This window comes from Mauremys reevesii, linkage group 9, assembly GCF_016161935.1.
Source record: "Mauremys reevesii isolate NIE-2019 linkage group 9, ASM1616193v1, whole genome shotgun sequence".
Taxonomy (NCBI): Eukaryota; Metazoa; Chordata; order Testudines; family Geoemydidae; genus Mauremys; species Mauremys reevesii.
In genome coordinates, this window is record NC_052631.1 from 3,367,558 (window position 1) to 3,373,894 (window position 6,337).

Below are 6,337 nucleotides of genomic sequence, written 5' to 3' on the forward strand. Positions count from 1 at the left end.
CTCTGCTGGCATAAGTCAGAGGCTGCTTTTGCTGTTAGGGATTGCACACTTTTGGATGCCAGCCTTTCCAAAGGGCTGTTTTTAACTGGGTTTGTGCCCTATTTTGCTTCTTCCAAAAAAGTGTATTTCTTGGAGGGGGCGAGGGAGGAGGGGGAGATGGGGAAACTGTATTTGTTTCTTCTTGCTTTACCATAGAACTATTTGAATGTCGAGTCTGTTATTTTCCTAGAGAACTCCTTAGGTGCCTCATCAGATGTGTATTGATAATTGTCACATTTAATTGAAGGGGGTCGGGGAACTGAGACTTTAACAAAGACATTGCTTCTCCTGAGTGGTCTTTAGCCATCAGAGTTAAATAGATGATACCATAAACAAACAACAAAGCGTGTTAAACAGTCTAGTCAGTTTAGATAAGTCCTGGTTTTCTAATGTAACAAAGGGAAAGGAAATTAAAAAGCAAGCAGATAACAATAAAAATAAAACTACAATCTTTCAGGCTTTCTTTATCCATCATAAGGAAGCAAAGGGAAAATAGAACTGCTGGTCCTAGCAGGTCACCTTTAAGGGTCCCTTACAAGTCAAGGGGAGTTTTGCAATTGAATTAAAGGAGAGCAGAAGGAAGTCCAAAGCTTCACAGTGTGTTTTATCTCACATATGTGTAGGAATTGGATTGAGGAGCACGTGTGAAGTGAGGTTACATTGTCACAGGGCAGATTGCTTATGTCAGTAGTGTCTATAGGTTGACAAAAATATAGATAGACGTAGAACAGCAATACCAAGCTGGTTTTCTGCACAGCAGAGACTCATTTTGGATTCATCATGTCTGCGACATTCCAAACCCAGAGCCTTGAGAGATTCCATCTCAGAGCCCAGGAGCTTATCTGTGATTTGCCAGATCAGGACAGTAGAACTTCCTTGCAACATTCCTGAAAAGAACCCAAGGGCACTGCAATTCAGAATGCGGGGAAGCTAGAAGGGCCGGCAACATGTCAGACCCAGTACCTGGACAACTAATTGGAGCAGATACAGGGACAGCTTTGGCAGCTGAAAAAAGAAAGAGGTGGGCCTTACAAATGGAAAAAGGCAGCCCTCGTCAGATTATGAGGAATACAGAAAGGTAAAGATCTGATGGATATGATTCTGGAAGCTACATCCAGACGTACAGGATCTGAGTTCAGCAGTTCTTAACCACAGACTGGTGTTTTGTTCATTTAAAATGTGCCATGCACCAAACAACCACTGTATGTTTACTTTGTAGAAGGGGTCTGGAAATGTACACTATATCCTGGTGTTATCTAGTGTGATCATTCAGAAAAACAAGGATCCTGTATCATCACCGGATAAATGGGCTGGGCAGTTGAGGAAGTGTCTCTTGGAAGCCCTTAGCTTGTTATTTAGGTTAAAGAGATATAACTGTGGCACGTGTTTGCCTTTAAAGCTCCCAAGGACAATATTATTGAGCCCCAGAAAGCTGGGTGGAGCCTTGTTAGATGCTGGCAGTTAAGTGCTAAAATGAGGAAAGGTCATTTGACGATGACCTGATCTTGGAAGATTCTTGAATTTATACTGGTTCTGGTTCCTCAAACTGTAGACTTCAGAGGAAATGATGTTCTTAGTGTCCCTGGGTGGCAAACTACAAAACTCAGCTATTAAAATTTGCTAAACCAAAAGGCTGGAAAGGAAACGTCTCTGAACTAGCCAGTCATCCTGAGTCTGTAAATCTGGGCAGCAAGTCTCCCCTGAATGGGATCTCTCATGGTATTTTGTAACTTTCTGACTTATCTAATAAAGACTATTGTAACCTGAAGGCCCCAATCCGGTACTGTGATCTGTTCAGGTGGACTGCTGTGCCTGCACGCAGCCCCACGGGAGTCAACCTCTATCTGCACAGATCAGGGACTAATTTGTAACAAACACACAGTTTAGAATTGCCCTCCTGGAAACTGCCCTTTGATCTATCTACTCTGTCCTGCTGCTGGCAATAGCCAGTACCTGATGCATCAGTGGAAAGTAACAACCCCTTACTCCCACCCAATTTGCACACAAGGCCATTGTGCAAAGCTCTAAAATGCCGGTGATCGCTTTGTGCCCTGAAGCAAGAACGAGCCTTCATTATTCTTATCATCATGATCTTAAAGTTTTGTGTTTAATTTCTCTAGGAGAATTCCCACTGTCAGGCCTGCTGCTAGAGGCAGATCTGAGAGCTGCGCCAGGAAATGTTAATTACTCAGATGGTTTATTTGAATCATTAATAACAGGAAAGGTTGCCGCAACCCTTAATAGAACAAGGCAGGTTTACAAGACGCCCAGCACGCATGGAATGAGGCAAATTCCATGCTTCAGAGAGAGCTGGCAACCAAAATGAGACAGGCCAAACCCAGGCAAGATAAGAATAGTTCAGGAGAAGGATGGGAAAAGCTGGTTGTTAATGAAGGGAAGAAGGGCGGAAGGATTGGGAGGAGGTTGGAGGAGGATTCAAAGGGACAGGAAGAGAGGGCACTCGGCAGATCAGGAGCGGGGAGTTAGGGAGTAGGTAGAAGGAATGTAGCTGAGAATGGGTGAAGGAGACACAGGGAACAGCAAGTGAGAGGCCTGGGAAGAGTAGAGGGGCTGACAGGGAGATGGGGAGAGAGCAGAGACATAGCAGGGGAAGGCCATGTTGGGGAGCACTGGCAGCCGGCTAATAGCTGGTACGAATTAGATTCCAGTGGAAGGATTCTGAGAGTTGGTAACATTAACAGCAGCATTTTGGACAGTCTGGAAGTGGGGAAAGGGGAGAGGCTGCCGTGTCAGAAATGGAGTCAAAGAGCCTGTCTACACAGCAGCGAGCCTGCCAGCCCGGGGCAAGCAGAGCTCACGCCAGCACTCTGAAAAGAGCTCTTTGAAGTTACAGCTCAGTCTCTAGGCTTCAGGGCCCCAGCTCCAGCCTGAGCTGTCTACACAGCTATTTTCGGAGTGCTAGCTCAAGCCCCAGTCGGTTGTCTGGGCTAGGAGGCTCATTTCCACAGGCTGTGAGGTCAAACCCTTAGGGTATGTCTACACTGCAAAAACAGGGGAGTTCTTAACTCGGCTTAGCTAACTCAGGCGAAAGTAACAGAGAAGACACAACAACTTGGCTTCCCTCTAGGCTTTAACTTGAGCTGTTATCCCGAGTTAAAAGCCAAGTTGCTGTGTCTTCGCTGCTATTTTAGCCTGCGTTAGCTAATTTGGTTTCAGAGTAGCAGCCGTGTTACTCTGTATCCGCAAAAACAACAGGAGTACTTGTGGCACCTTAGAGACTAACAAATTTATTTGAGCTTATGCTTTTCTTGTAGCTAATTTGGGTTAGCTAAACTGAGTTGAGAACGAACCTTTTCACTTTTTATTGATTGTTTTTCTTTTTGCAGCCTAGACGTACCCTTAGCTGAGCTCCCACCTCACGTTTGCCTTTCTCTGGATCTGCTCATGCTCCGTACTTGGGTTTGCACCAGATTGGCATCACGTCCACACTGAGTGCCGACCCTTCAGAATGGGCAAAGTGAAAACAGCTAAGATTTGCACAACTCTGTTCTGCGTGGGTTACATGCAGCCCCGGTCTGCACCAGGAGAACGTTAATTAACTAACCAAATCCCAGGATTCACCGTAGGACACTGGCCAGTGCTGACATGCTTTATACTGTCAGGCTGAACCGGTTTCCAGAGATAAGAGCCTCGTGGCGAAGGAGAAGGAGGGTCTGTGGCAGCTTAGAGGAGGGCCTATGTTGGGGTGCCTGGCCTGAGCCACGTCTGACACACCCTAACTCCTCTGTTCCAGCCTCAGTGCAACCTCCTGCTCTCCTCAGCCTCCCCTGGCCACTGTATTCCGCTCCCTCCTTTGTACGGTGAGGCAGGGCCAGGGCTATGGGCTGAGACCGCTTGACACAGGACCCGGACGTGGTTTTGTCTTGACAAGATGGTGGGCCAGGGTGGGGTGGCTCCCCATGTGCAGCGAGAGGGTTCGCTGGAAGCGTGTCTGAGGAGGCAAGTGGGGAGCAGGATCACCAAGGGTGTAGAAAGAATTGGCAGGGCTAGTGGATACGTTCTGTATTGCTGGCCCTCTGCACAACACCTACCAGGCTGCTTCAAAACCCGGGAGGGAAGTGTGGAGGGGACCTTCCCTGGCCTCTGCACTGCGGAGATCTGCAGCAGAGAGGCTTGTAAAGAGGTTTCCCCAGCACTTCATGCTAACAAAAAGCAGCACAGAGCCCTGGGCCAAAGCCTGCTCTCTGGTTCGCAGGTGCCAATCCTGAATGAATAACTCACTGTGGTGGACGGCGTTAACAACCTACTAGCGCTGTGTGATTCTGTGCACTGGCAGTTCAGAAAAATCAAAGAACAAAAATAATTCATTTCAGATCAAATAAAACATGTTGGTTTAAAAAAAATTAAAAATCAAATGGAGGGACTTTTCCAGTTGGAAAAATATTTTGAATCGAAAATCAAAATGTTTCATGTTGAAAATATTGAAATGAAATGTTTCCATTTCTTCAGATTTTGTTTTGGTTTGTTTTGGACCAAAACAATTTGGCGAATGGGACACAAATGAGTGAAATGTTTCGGTTGGCCCAAATGTCCTTTTTTTGTTGTTGTTGCAAAAAACAGGTTGGCCTGCAAAATTCCACCCAACTCTATTCACTGCAGACCGACACGGCTGTAGCTGAGAGCAGCATCTGCCCCGCTCCCCGACAGTCTTCCTAATTAATTTGCTTGCACTCTCCCTGCCAAGGATGCAGTGGCCTGCTGCTTTGGGGCTGCTTTCAGATGGAATTCCACTTGAACCTTGTCTCCTTCCAAAGCAGAGGTGAGAGTGCCACCATCTGAGCATGTGGAGAACTGCATGTTAGCAAGATAAATAAATGCACCCAGCACTGTGCTAAGGCGAAAGATATATGCGGGCTGCTAACAAATCTCCAAAGGTTCAGTGTCCGGAGAAGCAGGCGTTGATTAAGCAAAGGGTCCTGCTGGAGTCTTGGCTTCTGAGCCCTGTGAGGCAGCAAGAAACCAACACCCAAATTGACTCCCTAAGTTATGCTGCACAAATGCATTGACTTCAGTGGGCTTGTGCCTGCTTAGACCAGGCCTGAATGGGGCTGGAGTTGGGGGCTGGTTGTGAGGAGAAGATCAGTGGCAGAAGGAGCCCAGAAGAAGGAGTCTGCTGCACAGGAAGCGGAGAAACCCAGTGTTTAGGTGGGTCCCGTATCTGAAATTCCCAGCTCAGGCTCATATCTACAGCAAGCAACACAGCGAGCGGATGTGGCCCCCTCAGCTATCTGACTGTGCCTCCCCCCCGCCACCTTTCCTTTCTGCATGCAGGATGGCACAGCATGGAAATGACCAACCTGCTGCCGCTTTGGGCAGGGTGACTCTGCAGAGGGAAAGGTGTTCTCACGCCCCCACCTGCAGGCAGAGAGGGTTGATTGACTAAAGCAGCCAGCAGTGCTGCAGGTCAGCGACCCAATTCATGGCTCGAACCAAGTGCCCTCACTCTCAAGGCCTTTCCCACCGCTGCCCGTCCTGGTTGTTCTATCACTGTCCCTGTTCGCCTCAACCCCTCGACGGCCCACATCTCTCACACCCATCGCTGCTCTTTTCCACTCCATCCGGCTGGTCCAGAATGCCCCCTGTGAACTGGTCTGCAAGGCTCCTGCCCTGCCCGCCATCAAATCCCGCCTCAAGACCCAGCCTTGCTAGGATGCATGTGAGAAATAAACTGGCTAATTAACTAAGAAGAGAGGAAGGGCCGCCCAGTGGGGCATCCTGGGTTCCAGTCCCTGTTAATAAGAACATAAGAATGGCCGTACTGGGTCAGACCAAAGGTCCATCTAGCCCAGTATCTGTCTACCGACAGTGGCCAATGCCAGGTGCCCCAGAGGGAGTGAACCTAACAGGCTATGATCAAGTGATCTCTCTCCTGCCATCCATCTCCATCCTCTGACAAACAGAGGCTAGGGACACCATTCCTTACCCAGCCCGGCTAATAGCCATTTATGGACTTAGCCACCATGAATTTATCCAGTCCCCTTTTAAACATTGTTATAGTCTGCCACGAACTTCCTGTGTTACTTTGGGCAAGTCAGTTAGCCTCTCTGTGCTTCCATTTCCCATCTGTACCAGGGGGATGATAGCATCACCTGCTGTGAGGATGGATACATTAAAGACTGTGAGGTGCTCAGATGCTGTGATAATGGGGCCAGCTAAACATCTGAGATAGGTTGCTTCTATTTATTCAAAAATTAAACCCTTTGATTTTATATGTTATGACTCTTCCCTTCCTCCCTCATTTGGCTGAGTGAGCATTCTTTGGGGCAGGGATGTGTCT